The following is a 21829-nucleotide window of genomic DNA, read 5'->3' as shown; positions in this document are numbered from 1 at the left end:
ACCTGCATTACTGTTTGTTCTGATCCGCCGAGGAGATTCCTTGAAAAATCCTTCCTCTTCAATTTGAACCTTTGGTTCTGAAAAAAAAATTGTACTTAGGACTTGTTCTCACCGAGGCGCCGTACCTAAATGTATATTAAGCAATAATTATTACTTGAAAGTCTTTAAGAATTATTGGGGTATGAGCTGATCCTTAGTCCACAGTAATGTTGCGTACAGTTACTTTACTTTTTTTGAAGAGAACAATTTCAAGTGTCAATTAGTTGAAGACTGAAGTGAGTAATAGATAGCCACCTTCTAGACTTCTTGGATAAAATATATTTTAAGTTTAACATTCTACATTCTTTAGAAAAACTTTTAAGCATCTTTATTTTATTTTTATGACGATATTTTGTTGCATATTTATAATATTTAATGTTAGAATTCTTTGATATTTACTTTTTAAACAGCAGGAAATTGCGAACATAGGGCGAGAGTTCTCAAGATCAGTATGAGATCATTTATTTTTATTGTCACTTGAAACTTGCCCGCACTAGTCCTGAGTGGGATTGGCAATTTCACCGCTAAATTGCAAACTGTAATCTCCAATATCTTTTTTTTTACAAAATATTTATGTTTTAATCGCCTAGAGCGCATCCATATCGTATAATATTGTAAAATGCATCGATATAGATAATATACGTACCTACTTTATGTACATAATTTGTATTAATAATGGAAATAATTAAGAATAGAGTGGTCACATCATAGACCTTTACCCAGCAGTAGGACACTGTAGGCTGCTAATAATAAATGGAAGTACCTACGTAAGTATACAAGCCTACATAAATTAAAAAAAATGAGTAATATGAGTACAACGACAGATTTGGCTAACTACTACTCACTTTTATAACACGACAAGGTGACGACGGAGCTTTTCGTTGATTTGTGATCTGAAACAATGAGTATTGTAAATGAAAATGGGCTAATAAAATCCTTAATAATATTTAAAATGCTACTAGTGATGAAGCGAAGGAGCGAAAAGCGAATAAGACGATGCAGTGTTAAAGTTGTTTATTGAGTGATCTTTCCGGCTTTCTTGTGAGTAAACATTTTACAGATTTCTTAGCACAAGTTTTAAAAACCTCCTCTGTATTTAAGAAAATTCTTTAGCCTTTCATTGCCCGTTAAAAATAATCGCAAAACCACAGACATAACATAGTACAGAGGCTTTACCTACGAATGAACGGACCAATTTTCGGGTTGTTTGGGACCATGTTGACAATCAGGTATGACCTTCAAGCTACCCTTACTTTCCATTGTACTTTTTCCTTATTACAGTTTTGAAATCATCGCACAAAACTTTAAAAAAACTGCGTTCGAAATAAAAAAATAAAAAAACCGCGTTCGAAATTCGAAAAAACAATGAACAGAATACGGTACGCGATTAGGTTTAAAATACAGGTAATTTCACGAATTCAATAAGGAAATACCGGGCGGTATCTTAATAAACGAGGCATCCGAGCCGCACCGCATAATGGCATACCGAAGAGAAAAAAATCTCAATACCGAGGTGCCGATATTGGAATGTGAAGAGAGCTCAGAGCTGGAGGTATGTGCGAACGCCATATTCCAGTCATTGTTCAGGAGAGGGATAATAAACGTGCTGAATAGTCCAGTCTTAAATGGTGCTAACCTGACTCTTAGCCATTTTAAGTATTTTCTAAACAATTTTCAGGGTTCCGTACCCAAAGGGTAAAAACGGGACTCTATTACTAAGACTTCGATGTCTGTCTATTCGTCTGTCTGTCTCCAGGCTGTATCTTATGAACCGCTATAGCTAGATTTCTAAAATTTTCACAGATTGTGTATATTTGTTGCCGCTATAACAACAAAATATACTAAACAAAATAAATTAAATATTTAAGGGAGGCTCCCATACAAAGAACACAATTTTTGGGCAAATTTTGCTCTATAACGGTACGGAACCCGTCGTGCGCGAGTCCGACTCGCACTTTACCGATTTTTTTATTTTTTTCTAAACAATAATGGGCATTGTCCAAAAAAAATCACATGTACTTTTTATATTTTTTTCGTTAAAATAGGGTATTTTAAGAATATAAATTAAATAATTTTGAAATTCATTGGCTAGTTTTTTCTCAATAAATTTTTAAAGTTTCGCACTGACGTCATCATCGGCGGTCAATAATTGACCTCTGCAGTATGTTTTTTCCTTTCAATCTTATTTATAATGGCTGGTTCGTCAAATCCAAGTTCTCATTATGTGAAAGCTGATACAAGAAACTTACCAAAAGTTCGAAACGTAATGTTGGTCGAATTTATTGCTAATTTAACGCCATTGAAGGTCAAACAAAGGTTAAACATATTTGTTCAAAAATATAAGTAACTAATGGGTATTTTTTTCGTTTATATACAGAAAAACGATCACTGACCTTATTCCTCGAAATGTTTTTGTAATGAGCAAAATTAAAAAAAAATGGACAATCCCAGTTAACAGAATATTTCAATCTTTTGTAGTAAGACTATAGTTTTACAAACTAAACAAGTTTGATAGTTGATGTCACTTGTGTGTGAGACAATTGTTTTCTCACTAAAGGTTTAATGATTAGGCAAAATATCACAAGACGAATCTTTATTAATTAACCGATTAGATTATGGCCTAAAACGTGCTGTAAATTTCATAAACATACACTACAAAAACATAATTCGGGTACAATCCGGTCAAAAGTGTGCATGCAATGCATACACATGACAAACCTTTTCTAAGCTGTCGTAGCCGAATAGAAACACAAAATGTTATGTAGCTATTTTATCCAGCTTTTTGGTGAATTTAGTGATCAACAGCGAGTGAAGTTAATCTCTGGGGTCGTCTATGTATAAACAGTGGACTTATTGCCTCTTGAGCCGCAGATGTCTTGGTTTTATTTGTCTTGCAGAGTGTTTGTTTATTGTCCGCTATAAACACACTCACTAAACTGTTTAAACGGTAGTTTATTACCTATTTTCTTTTGAATTAAGGTTTTCTCTCAAGGACTGGTATTATTTCGAGGTAAAAAATTGTAAGCGGTAACAGAGTTAGCCGAGCTACGCTCTTAAAATGTAACATAGTACATTTTATTGTCCGTAAGCAGCATTATTCATTCACCAAAGTAACAAAAAAAAAATACGAGTTTATGGTCAATTTAAATATTTATACTAGCGCAGAGTCGAAGCACATCGAAGCGAATTATTAAAACTGAACATAACAAATTCAATCTTAACTCCAAAGCGTTAACGCACATATTACTTCTGAGAATTTAAAAAGGCGCGCGCATCCGCGCGCACATTCGTGAATTCGCTTGTCCACCGCTTTTTGGTGCGCGCGCATTCTCGCGCATCCAAGCGCACACAAGCGACTCTACGCGTCATCACTGTAGGCACTCTGGCGAATCCGCGCGCATTCGTTCAACTTGTTGCGAATTTGACGCTTCGACTCTGCGCTATTATAAATTGACCCTTACTAGATTTTTTACGTTCACCTCCACTGTGCCACTGAGCCTTTAGTCAAACTCCTTTACATAATTTTAACAGCGAATTTAGAAACAATCTTACATTTTTTTAATTTATCGGTATGTTGTATCAAGTGTATTGCCTTTTTGCTCCACAGACAACTACATAGATTAAAGATTGAACTTGTCTGTTGCTCCACAACATTAGCCATTAACATTTCACGAACTAAAAAAAATCCTCACCGAAGGCTCGCGGCGTACTGCCAGCGGAGCAGTACCCGTCGTCGCGGGCGCTGCGGCCACCGGGCGTGCCGGTGCCGCGGTTGAGCAGCGCGGGGGACGCGCGCTGCTCCTCATACGAGGGCGCCGTGTGCGTCACTATGCCGCCGCAGCTGAGGGACACCTGTGGTACATCAAATTCTTAAGGCGAGATCGCATTCGACGAATCCACTCTGCAGCAAAGCGATAATTCTCGTGTAAAACGTGTCGCGTAGCGTCGCGAGGTGCGGTGTAGCTTAAATACGTTTTCACTTTTCATACAAAGAATACGCAGTGTAGTTACGCCTAGTGCGATCTTACCGTGAAGGTTAGGTTAGCGCACATTACAACGGGGCGTAACGGAACATTTCATTCAATGTTTCATGACTAAATTCGTGATTGGCAGTAAAAAGTGTATAGAAAATAGACCGGCCCGCCCCGCTGCGCCCCGTCGTATGTGCACCCTTAGGGTCGGTTAACATTGTGACGTGACAAGTCGATTCAATAAAACGCATATAATTACAACCCGATCGCGCTAAGTTTGCCGCTGTCAACTGTCACGCGTTTACCGTTCTCACACTCACACGGTTCTGTGAATGAATGTGAGTGAGTGAGAGAACGGTAAACGCGTGACAGTTGACAGCGGCAAACTGAGAGCGAACGGGTAGTACATGAGCCATTCAAAACTCAAGTTTATTTACTCACAACCTTTTTGTGGTAGACTTTACGGACAACTATCACGCCTATTGATTTGTGCTTTGACATAGTAATTTTTATTTAAATATGTAGTTGATAGATGTGTTATCATCGGTCAATATCAATAGTAACCAAACCTTTGGTTACTATATAAAAAAAAATTGCCTTAAAGATTATTACGACGCGAGCCCTCACAAAGCTCGGCTTTTAGCTAGTATATTGAATAGCCCACGACAAGCTCGCAGTGTTGGGCTGCCCTTCCAAATTTGAATGGCTTCCAAATTAAAAAAAAACGTGGCAATGCTTTGCAACGTAGCAGTGTGAATTAACCCTTAGTTGAAAAATCTCTGCACCTCGCTGGAATGCGACGCACTTCCACTTTACCCTCTATTTTGCTTGACGTTCTATTTCGTTTGACTGTGTTAACGGTCACATGTGTTCCTTATCACTTATCAGTTACATTATCGAATAGTGTTATAAATACAGTATGTTTTTCCCATTCCTGCATAGAAAAATAGATTTTCAAAAAACTAATAATGCAATTTTAGTTTTGGTCACCTGAACACTTTCAGATTATTGTGTGTTTTGGATTTGACCTGTAATTTTTAAATGTTATTGCATACTCAATTAATTTTTTTGGCCAAGTTTTAGTTATTACAATATTTTTCAAAGTATCGATATGATATTAATAATGGTAAAACATCAAGAGGTTGCGGGCACACCTGATGCCCGTCGCCGACATCGGGAACTTTATTAATTTAAAACAACTTCGAAACATTACACACTTTTTGGGGATCCGCGCTTAAAGCTACATCACAATAAAATCGAAACATTAATGGTTTTAGTTTTCCTTTTTTTTTACCAAAGTTCATTTGTTTTTAATCCATTTCACATCACGATTCAATAATCTGCCCTTTAACAAGATCTTCGCATTGCAACATAAAATATTTTTTTATTATTTTCAATTTTAACACTCTTTGCACAATGGTGAACAAAATTCCGGGAAATATGATTTCTGTACATAGATATCAATAAGTTCGGCATAATAATAAAAACATAATAATGTTTATTATGTTTTTTGTATTTAAATACAAAGAAGTTTCTCTAAAAACTTATAAGGAATCATTAACGTATATAAAAGCCAATTTTGTTAAAAATTGCCAATTAAGAAAGTTTAAAGTTTTACGTAGCCGACGACAAAAGATTTTTATACTCATAAAACTCACTGACATTTAGATTACGAATTACGGCCGTTCCCAATATTTGATCTATCTCTGGTTTTGCCCTACTAGAGATAGGAATAACTCACATTAGACATTAGAGACATATATTTTATGTCAATTGTGAGCTATTCCTATCTCTAGTAGGGCAAAACTAGAGATAGATCAAATATTGGGAATGGCCGTTAAAAAATGATTTTATTGTTAGTAAAGTAGGTAGGTATTTATTCCAGGTGAGTTTTTTTTTTTTTTACCTTCTTTATATTTTTAGGGGATTATCTGTGTTATACTTATTGCTAATTTTGCTGCTTTCTTTCATATAAAAACATCAATCCCACCAAAAACATTTTCATGTAAAAATGTTGCCAAGATGAGAACATAATATTATAGTTCGTCGTGTCAAAAAGTAGTGAGATCTCATGTAGAGCCAAGTTTCTAACCTTACATACTCAGCCCTAAATCTAAAAACCTTAATTTTACACTAAAGCGCGGCAAAATATTTGATAATAATATTATTATGTGTCAGCCGCACGAGAAGAATCTAAAAACTCTACACATTAGTCAAAATCGGTGGCCTAGCCATTTATCATTAATTAATGTATATTAAGTTCAAAGCCCTGGCGAATAACAAAATGGCCTAGACACGGATTTTGACTAATGTGTAGAGATTTTAGATTCTTCTCGTACGGCTGACACATCATAATATTATTATCAAATATTTTGCGCGCTTTAGTGTAAAATTAAGGTTTTTAGATTTAGAGCTGAGTATGTAAGGTTAGAAACTTGGCTCTACATGAGATCTCACTACTTTTTGACACGACGAACTATAATATTATGTTCTCATCTTGGCAACATTTTTACATGAACATGTTTTTGGTGGGATTTCATTTCTTTTTGTAAGCTGGTTTACGTTGTTTTTTCTTTTAGTTCATTTTTCAGGGTTCCGTACCCATAGGGTAAAAACGGGACCCTATTACTGTGACTTCGATGTCTGTCCGTCTATCTCCAGGCTGTATCTCAAGAACCGCTATAGCTAGACTTCTGAAATTTTCACAGATTATTTCTGGTGCCGCTATAACAACAAATACTAAAAACAAAATAAAGTAAATATTTAAGGGGGACTCCCAAACAATAAGACACGTACTTTAATATTTGATAATAAAATTGAAATAAAATAAATAATTAAGGGGGGCTTCCATACAAAAACAAATATTTTCCCCTACTTTCGCTCTTTAATAGTTTACAGTACCGAACCCTTCGTGCGCGAATCCGACTCGCACTTGGCCGATTTTTTTTTGGTGTATTTCTTGTAGGTTTCCGTACCTACCGAATTCATTGTCTGTCCGCTATCCGTCTGTCTGTCTGTCTATCTGTCTCTTGGATGTATCTCATGCATCTAGCGACGGCCGTCGTGATTTACCGACTATCATATAAATTATAAACTTTCACCTTATTTATAAGTTCCCGTACCCAAGGGGTAAAAACGGGACCCTATTACTGAGACATCGATGTCTGTCCGCTGTCCGTCTGTCTGTCTATCTGTCTCTAGGATGTATCTCTAGAACGGTAGAAGCTAGAGAGTTGAAATTTTCATCGATTATGTATTTCTGTTGCCGATGTAACAACAAGTACTAAAAACAAATTAATATTTAAGGGGGGCTCCCATACAACAAACGTGATTTTTTTGGTCTTTTTTGCTCTATATCAATAATGGCAACAGGTAGGTACTTGAATTTTTCTCAAAGTTCTTAGTTATATGTCTACTTTAATATTTAATAATAATATTAAAATAAAATAAAAAATTAAGGGGGGCTCCCATACAAAAAACACAAATTTTTGCCTAATTTTGCTCTATAATGGTACGGGTATAGGTTAAGTTGGGTTTGATAATTTTTATGTTGTTACATTACTAATATTATGTTACATACCAAATTTCAGCTTTCTAAGACTTCAGGAAGTACCCTAACAGTTTTGATGATCGGTGAGTCAGTGACCAAATTGTGGATTTTTGGACACCTATAAAATCTAAAGTATAATAGCTACGATATTCAAAATTTGCGCATTTAATAACTATACCCATGTCTTTTTTTGTTCATGTTTAACTATCTGGCATTATTTAAACCAAAGTTACGAGGGTTCAAAAACGACGAAACGTTTCGAGAAAAGGTAGGTAGTGCCCTTGCGCGTTTCGCTTGGCTCATCTTGGCGGGGGCACTCCCGTGCCCCCAGATTTTAAACCAATTGTGCCAAAAGTTAGCTCAAACGTATGGCCTTAACATAAATTCATTTGGGATGTAGTAAAAGTGTGTCCTATGAGGAGATAAATAAATTATTTATATTGCTTCGCATTTGTACGTATGAGAACTGTATATTATGTACTACTTTAAAGAAGAACCGAAGTCATTTGGTCGGATTATATCTATTCAATATGAGCTATCTGTCGGCTGGGTTCGACATAACGCGACCGGATTCCGCTGATCCACCATCTGCCTATAAATTAACTTCTCTGATAGTACCATCGAAAAAATTGATTCATAGGAAGTTGACGGACCTACGTCATTTAGTCGGATTATATCAATTTAATATTAGTCATGAACTGTCGGCTGGTATTGACACAACGCGACCAAGTTACGTAGGTCCGCAATCTGCCTATGAATCAACTTCTATAGTACTTAATCGCATAAACTATACGTTACGCGGTCAAAGGTAACCATGGCAACTGACCACTGTAGGCACTCCGTCACGGTAGTCGTCACGGATGGGGCGCGGCCGGCCCGGCAGCGAACTCGTCAGGTCCGGCCGCTGAGACACCTCCACCTCGTGCTCCTAGACACAATAATGTAGTTACTAATCACGCACACGGCACAATGAGGGTGTCTGATATTCTGTTTGCCACCAGGTGCCGCTGCGTAGCCTTAGGGTCTATCGTATCAAACTGTTGTCATTTGTCACGATATAGCTGTCATGAGTCACGATATAGCTGTCATGAGTCACGAAATAGCTATCATATGTGTCACGATAATATGCCTATTTGGCACGATAGATCATAGACCCTAAGGTCGTTCCCTGCGTTAAGCGTGCGCCCGGCGCGGCCACCAGCGAGGCGTGCTTGTTTCATGTCATCCCATAGACCAGCGCTACGTTGAGGCAGGTCAGTCGAACGAAGCGAACGTTCTTAGGCTACATAGCGGCACCTGGGTGACAAATGGAATATCAAACACCCCCATTAAAGAAGCTCGGCGAAAATGATAGGAAATGTGCCTTATATTACGTATTTTCAAAGACCTGCGAGAAGTGAGCGATGAGCGGTGGATGCTTGCTAGAACACGTTTTGAGATATCAGATCAGTATTGGTAAAAACTAAAAATTAAATATGTCTATATATTATGCCATCTTCGATTTCGCCAAGCGACTTGACCTACAATTAAACTAACTTAGCAAAAGATCTAATCAAGACATTGAAATTAGGAGATAAATTACCTGTATCCTATGAGGAGAAGATCCTCGCCGGGAGCCGCTGCTCGATGATCTGTTGCTCACATCTACAGAATAAAAAAAAAAGGAAAATCATGATAAGCAATAAGTAATAGTTAAAAAAAACGAACAAACTATTTTTTTTTTAATTTTAACTAATTATTGCATTATCATTGACTCTTGATTATACATATGCAAAGTTTCGAATTAATTAGGCTACTGAAGGAAAGTAAAAGTCGTGCTCAAAGTTAGAAAATATAATACATAGATTATATTTTCTAACTTTATACGTGGGAGAGCCATGCTTCGGCACGAATGGGCCGGCTCAACCGGATAAATACCACGTTCTCACAGAAAACCGGCGTGAAACAGCGCTTGCGCTGTGTTTCGCCGTGTGAGTGAGTTTACCGGAGGCCCAATCCCCTAACCCCTACCCTATTCCCTTCCCTACCCTCAACTATTCCCTTCCCTTCTCTTCCCTACCCTCCCCTATTACCCTATTCCCTCTTAAAAGGCCGGCAACGCACTTGCAGCTCTTCTGATGCTGCGAGTGTCCATGGGCGACGGAAGTTGCTTTCCATCAGGTGACCCGTTTGCTCGTTTGCCCTCTTATTTCATAAAATAAAAAAAAATAAAAAAAATAAAGCCAAAGCTTATAAAATTATGTCAAAAATAGCATAGATACTACGAAATACGAATATTAGTATTTCTGAACATCACATGTTATATTCCTATAAAATGTATGATGTTGATGGGTGACTGACTTGCCTGAAATCTATAGACATGCTCAGAGAAGGTAAGTTCAAGATAGCTTAAAAATCTAAAATATAGTAAATGTGTACATAATATTATACGAAGAACTGTCTAAGGAGTTTAAATGCAAACGTCTCTTCTCCTTATCGATATACTTAGTCGACAATAATATTTTCACATCATAAGATCAATCCCATGATGCGAAAATATTATTTTCTGTTTTATCGGAAAAAGGCTTTAGTAGAATTCTGATACCAGGTACAAGGTGAAGGTCAATATCGGTGAAGCTCCAACAAAAGAGCAAAACAATGCACCCACACGCGTGTAAAGGATTTGAATAAACAATGGGAAAAACCGATGTCCATTTCATCACAATCAAATTAATATCAATACTGCGTCGCTTCGTTCAATAAAAGACAATGAGTGAAGTGGATAACTAAAATATTATAACCTGAGGACAGAAACTTATTTCTCCCTAATAATTTCAACAAACCGTGTAAGTTACGTACGTCATAATCTGGCTAAAATATCTGGCATACATATATTTTTTTTTTAATTTCAAATAATTTTCCCTGTCCTAAGGCTGCGTTTCCACTGGAGCTGAGGCAAGGAATGTGTTCTTAAGAACCAATAAACGCTTCATTTTCCTGACCACGTTCAGCGAAACGATTCTATTGGTTCTTGTAAAACACATTCCTCGCAACACAGCTTAGCTCATCTCCGGCGGAAACGCACCCTAAAGCCTATTCATTCATTCAAAAAAACAATAATTTTTAAATTGTCAGTTACCCACTTCATCCATTCTCGTCTTCAATACGAGGAATCCAATTGTAAAATTGTACAACGCAACAGGTACATGTTCAGTTGTTCTGAACCTAAAAGCACCTTTATTCCAACAACATAAGGATCTAGGAAACTCTGAGGCAGAATACATCTGAACAAGGTTGTTCCGGTGATCAGTAAGCATAAATTATATATAACGTTTTATTATGTTGATGTTTACTGTAATGCACTCACTATAACTAAGTTTACAGTTACAGTGGGTGGTGGGTCACATGTAAAGACGTTTAGGCGAAAAAATTTAAGGTTGAAAAAATCCTCTACCACGTAGAGGAAATTTTTTTTATTTTAGCTTCTGAGGCCATTAATACAGTAACAAATTTTACATCTGATTTTAAAACACAAGTTTTAAGCGGCACAATTAAATCACAAATTATTATTGATTGGTTTACATATTACACTTTTATTTAGTAAATACGTTAAAACTCTTACGTTTATTTCTGTCAACAAACTGAAGTCGTAGCCTTGACCTAACATTCACGTGTTGTATCGGTGCACATCCTTCCATACTACGTAGCACAATCCCCTCGGATAGATGTCTAATGTCTATATTTTACAGGGCCCTCGTCGACAGAATATCGTAACACAACTACGAAGCTGTACGACATCTCGTAGCACTTTCTATGACACCTCATAGAACGTCCATAGCATTTTCTACGATATTTCGTAGCACATTCTACGACATAACGTATCTCTTTCTACGAAATGTCGTAGCTCTTTCTACGGAATGTCGTGGCACTTTCTACGAAATCTCGTGGCACATTCTACGACATATGAACGTAGCTCTTACTACGAAATGTCGTAGCACATTCTACGACATAACGTAGCTCTTTCTACGAAATGTCGTAGCTCTTTCTACGGAATGTCGTGGCACTTTCTACGAAATCTCGTGGCACATTCTACGACATATGAACGTAGCTCTTACTACGAAATGTCGTAGCACATTCTACGACATAACGTAGCTCTTTCTACGAAATGTCGTAGCACATTCTACGACATAACGTAGCTCTTGCTACGAAATGTCGTAGCACTTTCTACGAAATCTCGTAGTACATTTTACGACATAACGTATCTCTTTCTACGATATTTCGCAGCCATCTCGCACCGCTTCTGTTGCTAACCAGCCGAAACGATGGTGGCGTGCATGGCAAAAATTGTATCTTTATTAGTAGCGTCTACTATTTAGCTTATGATAAATAGTAGACTCAACGCTCTGTATTATTTTAAAACACATATTTTTAATTTAGATTTCTCGAAACTGGAGCGTTGAATATGATTTTTGGACCTACTAAAGGTACTTCTAACAGCTTTATCTCCGATTTGTAATCACTAATCAATCGAAACATTTTCATAACTATTCTAGGCCTTATTATAGCTATTCAACTTTCTTGACAAGTAGTATAAAAATGAGCACCCCATAGTTTCTACTGCAGGGCGCAATTTTCTTATACTAGTACTTAGTACTTTTGTACTAACCTTCTCTGAGCTCGGCCGCGCCCACGCTGTTCCCCAATACGGGCATCCCCGCCATGCCGCCCGCCTCACTCCTCCTCCATCGCGTAAACACTGCAACAATACATACTAATCATTCTTACAAAACCCGCCATGTACAATCAGAGTTGAGTCATAGGCACACGGCGAACCTACGTAATTTGCTCGCATATGTCAAACCCAGCCGCCAGATCGCAGCTGAATTGACGTAATCCGACCGATTGACGTAGGTTCGACAACTGCCTATATATAAATTTCTTCGATGGTACAAGTTAAACTCGTAGAATGGTTCCGTACAAACAGTTAAACGTTTTTAGCTCTATGTTGTATCTTTTTCCTCGTTTTAGTGCTTGTAGAAAAATCTAGGGTTCCGTTTTTACGGTTCTTACTCTATAGCGTCACATCATAAAGAATCAATTGAATCAATCTTCAATCAATACCAATATCTGTCTAGCTGTTTGAGTGTTACCACTTCACACTACCTATTTTGATGAAATTTGGCATCTTTACTTTGAGTCCCGAAAAAGGACGCATGACAGTTTTTACCCCAGAAAAATTGACAGTTCCCGCGCTACAAACTAATTTCGAAAAATTACAAACAGACTTGCCTACTTCTTTTAGGCTAAAAACAAGAAACACATAGACTCATTTTACATGATATAGAAAGTAAATATTATATTTTAAGAGACACGGGTTAAACTAAAGTTTAAGTTAAATTTATAGGTAAGAGTAAATGTTTACTGAGGAATTTATTGCATTACAAACGATAGCAATGTGTGCCATCCACTCGCCCTGCCGAGGGACGAGGGATATTCGAAGCCTCTGGAAAACCTTCTCAAGGTCGTTTTAATTTACATCTCGTAATTTCTATGCTACTCGTTGATTAACATTGGATGCTCAAAATGATGATCTACGTGACCCAAAAATTTATATATCCTTTTTTTTTCGTTGTGTAATTCATACTTTTTCTTTATCAATATATTAAATAAGCTACGAAATTATACCAATTTCGTAGCTTATTTAATAAAATCAAACGAAGAGACTGAGCCTTTCGCTTTTGAAATTTGTGTTTGTGTTCTTTACATATATTTCATTCGCCCGCTATATAAATGTTCTCTTATATTCCTAAACGAAATCAGTTCGTAAAAATTATAAGCTAATTATTACTTGGCAATTTTATTCACTTACAGTTTGGGCGTGCTAAATGCTAGTCTATGGTTCTAATATTAATTCTCCGGTAATGTGGCGGTTATCAGCATAACTTGGCATGCTACATTACCCCCGGCCGCCGACCGCCACATAAAGATAACTTAATGCTGTCCACGCAACTCCAACGTTGTTCTTATTTCGTACAAAATGCACGACTGAAGGTCATTGACTAACTTAGCAATAACATTAATAATTATAGGTCTACCAGGATCTGATGGCAAATTCTGATAGCAGATTTTCAAAAAATATATAATCATTGGATACATTTTTATATTTGCATGTTTTACATTGGTTTTACACACAGAATAATCCGCTCTATGGGAAAAAAAGATCAAAATGTTTTATTCCAACTACCCCGGTATTGCTAGATTCAATATATTTTCTCACTTTTTGCCATCAGATTCTAGAAGAGAGAGAAATATTCGTTTTTTTTTATTATTTGAAAATACTCTTAGTATAATTACTTGTACTATTATGTTTTCTTGGTTATAATTATTGTAGTCTATGCAATATTTTGTCTTTCATGTTTTTTAATTTCTTTTTCAATAAGTATTATTTTTTGTTTCGTAAATAATTTAAATATAGTATTTTAAGTATAACACTGTTGTGAAATATTATATTCTGTGCAGTTAATAGTAAAAACTTGCTCGTAGAACAGTTTAATGAATAAAAGTTTTAATTAATTTCAAAGTTAAACTGTTTAATCTCCGTTATTTATGAAAATATCTAAGAATGAATTTTATTATTATCCAACTCAAAAATTAGCTGCTTGTAAAGCAATAGTGCAGTAATAATAAATTGTAAATTCTGTTTAGTACTTAGTAGTCGAGTTTTCAGTTAAAAAAAAGTACTTACCTACTTACTAGTACCGCTAGTTTAAAAAAATGTTTGTATGGTCAATGAATGTACATTTATAACGTGTTTTACACTACTAACAACATCATCTCAGTTACTTTCAAAGGAATTTGAACGAAAAGTTGCTTTATACTTCGCCGAATACATTTTATTTAGTTGATCGACTATTGCTAAATAACTTATGAAGTCTTCTTTGCCGTGATAGTTTTCCTTTTAAATTCAGCATATTTCCCACTTCCCATGATTTTTTTCGCATTTCCAGAAGCAACCGTTTAGCTGGTAGAAGGGGAGGGGGCGGGTAACACTGGACTCTAACGATTTTTTCCACTTTAAAACTTAATATTTCACAAACGGATCCCTCAATCGGAAAATGATCTATGAATACTCATAATATTAATGATTTCTTAGGTTTACGCGAGTATCACTCATTATATTACAAGGTTCAAACACTTACGGATTTTGTCGCGGAGCACTTTTATTAATCCCGACGTTTCGGCTACTTTACAGCGGCCGTGGTCACGGGTGGACTGAGGTGACAGGCGTCCAATTTATTGAAGTTCTTCAACTACCCGAAGATTCATCAATTTTTGTTTGCGTTCCGATCTACGCAGAACGAACTTACAGTGTCATGAAGCCGAGGTTTCCTAGATTTGTGCTTTAGTTTATTTATCACTTGATCCCAACTAGATGGCAGCACCCAACCATCTTCGCGGTTAAAATTAGGGTGTTTTTTAATTTCAATGGTCTCGCGTATCATTCTTGGGCGGTATCTTGCTTCTTTTGCCAGTACTTGCGGCTTACCAAATCTTATGTAATGGCGAGGTTGATCCAGTGTGTGTTCACAAATTGCGGACTTGGTGTTCCTACGGTTTTTGATATCTGCAATGTGTTCCTTGATACGGGTTTTGATGGCCCTTTTGGTTTGCCCTATATAAGAGAGGCCACAATCACAGTCGAGTTTGTAGATTCCTGCATCTTGAAGGGGTATGTTGCATTTCACTGATGGTAAACATTGGCTGATCTTTTTGGGCGGCTTAAAGTATGTTTTTATTGAAGCTTTCCTTAGAATGTAGCTAACTTTATCAGTGACTCCCTTTATAAATGGTAACACTGCAGGTAATCTCTCCACTGTTGCCGGCTTCACTCGGTTGCTGCTCTGTTTGCGTGGTGCCCGGAGCTTATTGTCGCGTAGAACTTGTGCAACATGATGAAGCTCGGTATCCAAATGCTGTTCATCGCAGATTCCTCGCGCTCTTTGAAATAAAGATTTTCCAACAGTACTTACCTGTGCTAGGTGATGATGGGAATCACCATTTAAATATCTGTTTATGTGTGTAAGTTTGCGATACACTGTATGACCTAATGTGCCGTCAGGATTTCTTATTACTAATACATCCAAGAAGGCTAAGGAATTATCTTTCTCTAACTCCATTGTAAACTGTATTTTCGAGTTGAGGCTGTTCAGGTGCTCAAGGAATATGGATAAATTTGTCCGATGGTAATATTGTGAAAGTGTCATCTACATACCGCTTATAGAAGGTGGGTTGTATAGGTGAGGACTCAAGGGCTAACTTCTCAAAGTCTTCCATAAAATATCAGCCACAACAGGTGAAACAGGTGAGCCCATCGCTACACCATCTACTTGCCTGTAAAAGTCATAATTCCACAACATATAGCCAGATGTAAGGCAGTGCTCTAACAAGTCCGCATATTCAACTGGTAAGTCATTCTCTCTGAGCCTTCTTGTAACAATTTCGATACACTGCTGTATTGGTAGGCAAGTGAACAGTGACTGTCCAGTTGTTCATTGATCGAAACTGACCAGTTGTTCATTGTCTCTGAGGCGTAGGTGTTTAATCTCATCAACAAAGTGGTAGGAATCCTTTACATGGGCCTTGGTCTGTCCGCGTAGAGGTGTAAGTACGGTAGCCACTAGCTGAGCCAGTTTGTAAGTTGGTGAGTCGATTTGGCTCACAATTGGTCGAAGAGGAGCATTGGCTTTGTGTATCTTAGGCAAACCATACAACTTCTAAATCTAGGAAACCTCGGCTTCATGACACTGTAAGTTCGTTCTGCGTAGATCGGAACGCAAACAAAAATTGATGAATCTTCGGGTAGTTGAAGAACTTCAATAAATTGGACGCCTGTCACCTCAGTCCACCCGTGACCACGGCCGCTGTAAAGTAGCCGAAACGTCGGGATTAATAAAAGTGCTCCGCGACAAAATTCGTAAGTGTTTGAACCTTGTAATATACTCATAATATTTTTAAAAAACCTATCCAACGACACACGATGGACGCGAAGGGAAGGTACTATAAAAATATTTTTTTATAAGATTTCATGTACCATTTTGTCGACATCAAGGGTATGTGCATTCATGCCAAATTACAGCTTTGTAGGTCCTATATTCTCTGAGCAAAACCACGAGCAGACAGACAGACAGAGGGGCAGACGGGCGGACAGACCGAAATTATAAGGGTTCCTCGTTGACTACGGAACTCTTAAAACAATTATATATTTTAAACTGATAGAAGCAAGTATTTCTAAAATTTGTTAAAAATTAAATTGGTATAAATTAAAAATTATGTTACTGCTTGAAATATATAATTTAAGCACACTATAACAAAGTACTGATACAATAGTATTCAATTAAATAAAACTTTAATAAAGGTGCGCAAATTAAAAGCTATTAATTCTAAGCCTTGACTTCCGTTTCCGTCATAAGAAAAGTCATAATAATTTTATTAGTGATAATTTTATCGCTCGTTACCCGCCAGGTGCAACTTATTATGTCGGATATTAAATCCACGAGACTAAAACAATATATACAACATTATAAAACAATTTTATTTGGTATAGTTTCATTTAGATTCTTTTTCCGAAATGATTTATGATGTGGAAAACGAGATTTTTAAACTGACCTACTTATATTTTTAGGGTTCCGTACCCAAAAGGTAAAAACGGGACCCTATTACTTAGACTTCGATGTATGTCCGTCTGTCTGTCTGTCTGTCTCCAGGCTGTAACCCAGTAACCACTATAGCTAGACTTCTGAAATTTTCACAGATTGTGTATTTCTGTTGCCGCTATAACGGCAAATACTAAAAACAAAATAAAATATTTTTTTAGTCTTAGCACTTAAAATTTTAACAAAAGCCTTAGTTAAATGTCTTCTTTAATAATTAATAATAATACTTAAATAAAATAAAGGTTACATGGGAGAGACACGCTTCGGCACGAATGGGCCGGCTCGACCCGAGAAATACCATGTTCTCACAGAAAACCTGCGTGAAACAGCGCTTGCGCTGTGTTTCGCCGAGTGATTGAGTTTACCGGAGGCCCAATACCCTACTCTATTCCCTTCCCCACCCTCCCCTATTCCTTTCCCTTCCCTACCCTCCCCTATTACCCTATTCCCTTTTAAAAGGCCGGCAACGCACCTGCAACTCTTCTGATGCTGCGAATGTCCATGGGCGACGGAAGTTGCTTTCCATCAGGTGACTCGTTTGCTCGTTTGCCCCCTTATTTCATAAAAAAAAGGTTTGAGGGGGGCTCGCATACAAAAACACAATTTTTGGCCTATTTTTCCTCTATAACGTTACGGAACCCTTCGTGCGCAGTTCGACTTGCACTTGGCCGATTTTTTATTACTACAATCAAAGACAGTAGTGAATATTTTTCATTCAAAGTAGGATGTACATTTTAACGTCGATCCCTTACTGCTGTCTACCACCGGTTTGAGAAGTGAGAACTAACACGGTGAGAAGATCCGGAGTGACTTAACCAGACATGTCGACTTGCTTAAATCCATATAGGATTTCAATCCGGAAAACCGGATCCAGCAACTTGTAAGAATGCCGTATGTGCTTGGATAACAATACGAACATTTAAAATCTTGTTCCCTAGGCACTACAGTATTTGAAAAGTGGTTACTTCGCTTTTAAAATATGTACTGTATAAGTGTCGCGACATGATCTGCAGAACGTTCGGCTCAATACGCTCGCTATGTATTTCGAGTTCTCTATGACACATCAGCGTAAATTACGCCGCGTTCAGTACGCGCTAGTAACCGTAACCTTCCGTCGGCGGAACTTTCGGCGCCGTACGTTCGGCAGATGTGTCCTTACGCTAAATCAGCTGCATTTATAGATGCTAGGGATTTTTAACTCAAAAGCAAAAATAGGACGATTTTTGCTTTTTATTTCAATGTCATTAATCCGGCCGGCCGGATTGATGGGAATTCGGTCAAATCTGGACCGGATTGAAAATGACGTAGTATTGCAATCCCTAAATTCATAATAATAATTATTATATTTATGTTAAAACTCGTGATATTGCTTAAGTAATATATTTTGTTTATCATAATATATTGCAGGAATACATATCTACGAAACAAATTCGTACGATCATTAAATGCAATAGCTTTTCGAAGATCTTTTTAAATTCATTAAGAAGTGGGAGCCCTATTTTTCATTCAACGACGCCACTGTAAGTGTCCTGAAAAATAAATTAAATGGCAATTGAAACGGCGACAGTAGATAGCGGACAATGGATCGTGGTCGACAGAGGGCCTCGCTTAATGAACTCAGGATAATATTTTACAGGCACGGATAAGGTTCTGCGCAAACGAGCGATTATCGCGCTGTCACTAGATAGTCTTAATTTAGAGTTTTGTAAAGTATTGTGTATACTCTACGCGCCAGAAATAGAAGAGATCAAATGTTCCGTGCTCGTTGAGCATTCGTTTATCGCGCCGGAGCCATAATTTTTCTTGTATGTAAACTATCCTTTTGCCGGCACTATTACGGTAAGAGTAAAAAGGTAACAGATAGATCATAGACGAATCGCATTTATAATATATTAGTTCGGATGTTGCGGAGGAGATCGGGGGGTATTTTGCGACTAGAGTCGTCCGTTTGCTCTAAGATTAGGTCGGTCTTCAAAATGTAACGCTAAGCTCCGATTACCACTAAGTGCTCTTCAACTTATGTTTCTACGGACAACTTTTTAATTTTCCATTATCACTTTTCAATACGCTATTAATCTTTTAAAAAGTCATAAAAACACTTATATAAGACATTTATTTGGATTTCGCAACTCGAAATTTATGTTCTGTACCGTTTGTCCTAACTAATTTAATTAGTAACAGAAACTTGGAAATTCCAGTTGTATTTCTTGAACGAGTCACGCCCTCTGATCATTAAATAGTCTTAAATAGATAATAATAATATAATAATAACTCTTACACCGGTTTTGGTGACGGTGGCCTGTTTTATTGAAACCAGGCCAGCTACGCAGGAGTAATTTTAAAGTGCCCAAGTGTATGCGCAGTACACAAGAGCACTCTCTATTCCTTTACTCTCATAACCCAGTGGGACAAAAGACCGACACGACTGGCGAGAGATCAGGCGCAGGACCGACTTTTTTACATGCCCATCCGACGCATGGATCATCTTTACTTGTCAGACAATCAGGTGATCAGCCTGCATTGTCCTAACAAAACTTGGAAATAACATGTTTCCAACGCGGGAATCGAACCCACGACCTTCGAGTCAAGAGCCGCCCTCTATACCATTAGACCACGGAGTCTTTCATAAATGCTTAAATAGATAAAAATCATAAGCAAATCCCAAGTATTTACTAAGATTGAAGTGTGTGTGCTTGTTGCTTCTTAAGGCTAAAACTACTAAACAATTTTTTATTAAATTCGGTAGGGTAGTAGTTCAATCTCTGCATTTTGAATTTCATAAATTTTGCCCCAAAAATGTTCCCGTGAAAAACGGTTATAGCTGGTTTTTCAACGGAGCCGGCTGCGGGAAGCTAGTGTAGTATATTTACGAACGGGTCACAATAGAGTTTATACTGATATCCTATCCTGATATCCTATCCGAATTCAATTTTGTAAGATCTGAATTCCGATAAAAATTAGATTAAGATAATTCGCAAGTCTCTTTCCAGACGCTCAAAATTACCGAGGCGAAAAACTAATAAACCTTTATAAAGTGACTGCTGACGAGCTGCTCCATAGATGTGATCAGAGGCCGGTCTTAACGATGCTGAGGTGAAGATGGTACTGGCTGCCATTACCGCTGAATGCTTTTAAAAATCGCATCGTCGGTTGCAATGTGAACCGGGCCATTTGCATCGGGTACCTAACCAGGACTGCTAAAGATTTCAGCTTTAACTTAATATACATTTTACCCGCGCCCGAGTTCCGAGAAATTGTTTCACAATGTACATTAGGTTTTACAATTTAAGTTATATTATCAAAATGATTATTATTATTTTGTTATGAGGAAGGTTAAATATACCGTAGGCATAACTATAGCCCAGCATATAATGTTTATGTCGAATTCAGTAAGTATTGCGTAGATCACGGCTTTACTTCAAATGTTTACAAAAGTCTTTATTAGGACTAAGAAAAATATTTTCTTAAGGGCGGCCTACCTTGGTGTGATAACACTTTCAGAGGATAAAGATCGAGAGAAAAGTGGAAACACATGCCTAGCTGCTTATAGCATTTTGTCAAAATAAGTAAGATGATATTTTTGTATAAAGAACGACGATTGCCGTAGGTAATCAAAGGCATTTTTAACGCAGATACGACATCCGAACTATATCATTTCGGTGCAACGATATCGTACCGTATGATGTAAAAACGCTCTTAGATCTCTACGTGATACATCGCGTCGCATCACGTAGTGTTCGGAGAAACGTTGTCGTTCCACACACATTAGTTGTTACTGATTGCCGGCAATGGCTCTAATAGCGACAACAACAATTAAACGTGTCCATTTTAATATCTGCGTAAGTCGCAGGAATGGTTTGATGGAATGATGCAACACCTATGCATTGTTTATTTACATTAAAAATCAAAATAGAAATCGTACTGATGAGTATCGTATCTGTAGTTACAGAAAATTCTTAGTTATTGATTTATTTTGCCGGTAATGGTGTGGTAATGGTTAGGTAAGAGAACACTTAACTTTTTCAGCATACAAAGTAGACAATATGATAAAGTAGAGTATTAACTGTAATTTGATCAAAATCCATGCTTCGGCACGAATGGGCCGGCTCGACCGGAGAAATACTACGTTCTCACAGAAAACCGGCGTGAAACAGCGCTTGCGCTGTGTTTCGCCGAGTGAGTGAGTTTACCGGAGGCCCAATCCCCTACGCTATTCCCTTCCCTTCCCTACCCTCCCTTACTACCCTATTCCCTCTTAAAAGGCCGGCAACGCACCTGCAGCTCTGCTGATGCTGCGAATGTCCATGGGCGACGGAAGTTGCTTTCCATCAGGTGACCCGTTTGCTCGTTTGCCCTCTTATTTCATTAAAAAAAATCCATTTTATAGTTTTTTCCTGAGGAAGTGGCAAACATACACACTTTCAAACTTTCTCTTTTATTATATATAGTGTAATTTCACAAAGTAACAACTAGAATATACAATGATACAATATCTTTGATGATAATACCTTAAAAATACCAAATATAAAGGTCGATGTCTTGGCATCAGTCGTTTGAATATTAACAAATCAATCTAC

The 21829-nt window shown here is 37.4% G+C and overlaps 1 pseudogene; it reads right to left on the bottom strand.

Annotated features, from left to right (window-relative positions):
- The window catches only part of LOC121739906, a 66758-nt pseudogene that overhangs the window by 33231 nt on the left and 11698 nt on the right, over positions 1–21829 (bottom strand).

This window comes from Aricia agestis, chromosome 1 (genome assembly GCF_905147365.1).
Source record: "Aricia agestis chromosome 1, ilAriAges1.1, whole genome shotgun sequence".
NCBI classification, from domain to species: Eukaryota; Metazoa; Arthropoda; class Insecta; order Lepidoptera; family Lycaenidae; genus Aricia; species Aricia agestis.
This window is presented reverse-complemented; position numbering and strand designations above follow the sequence as displayed.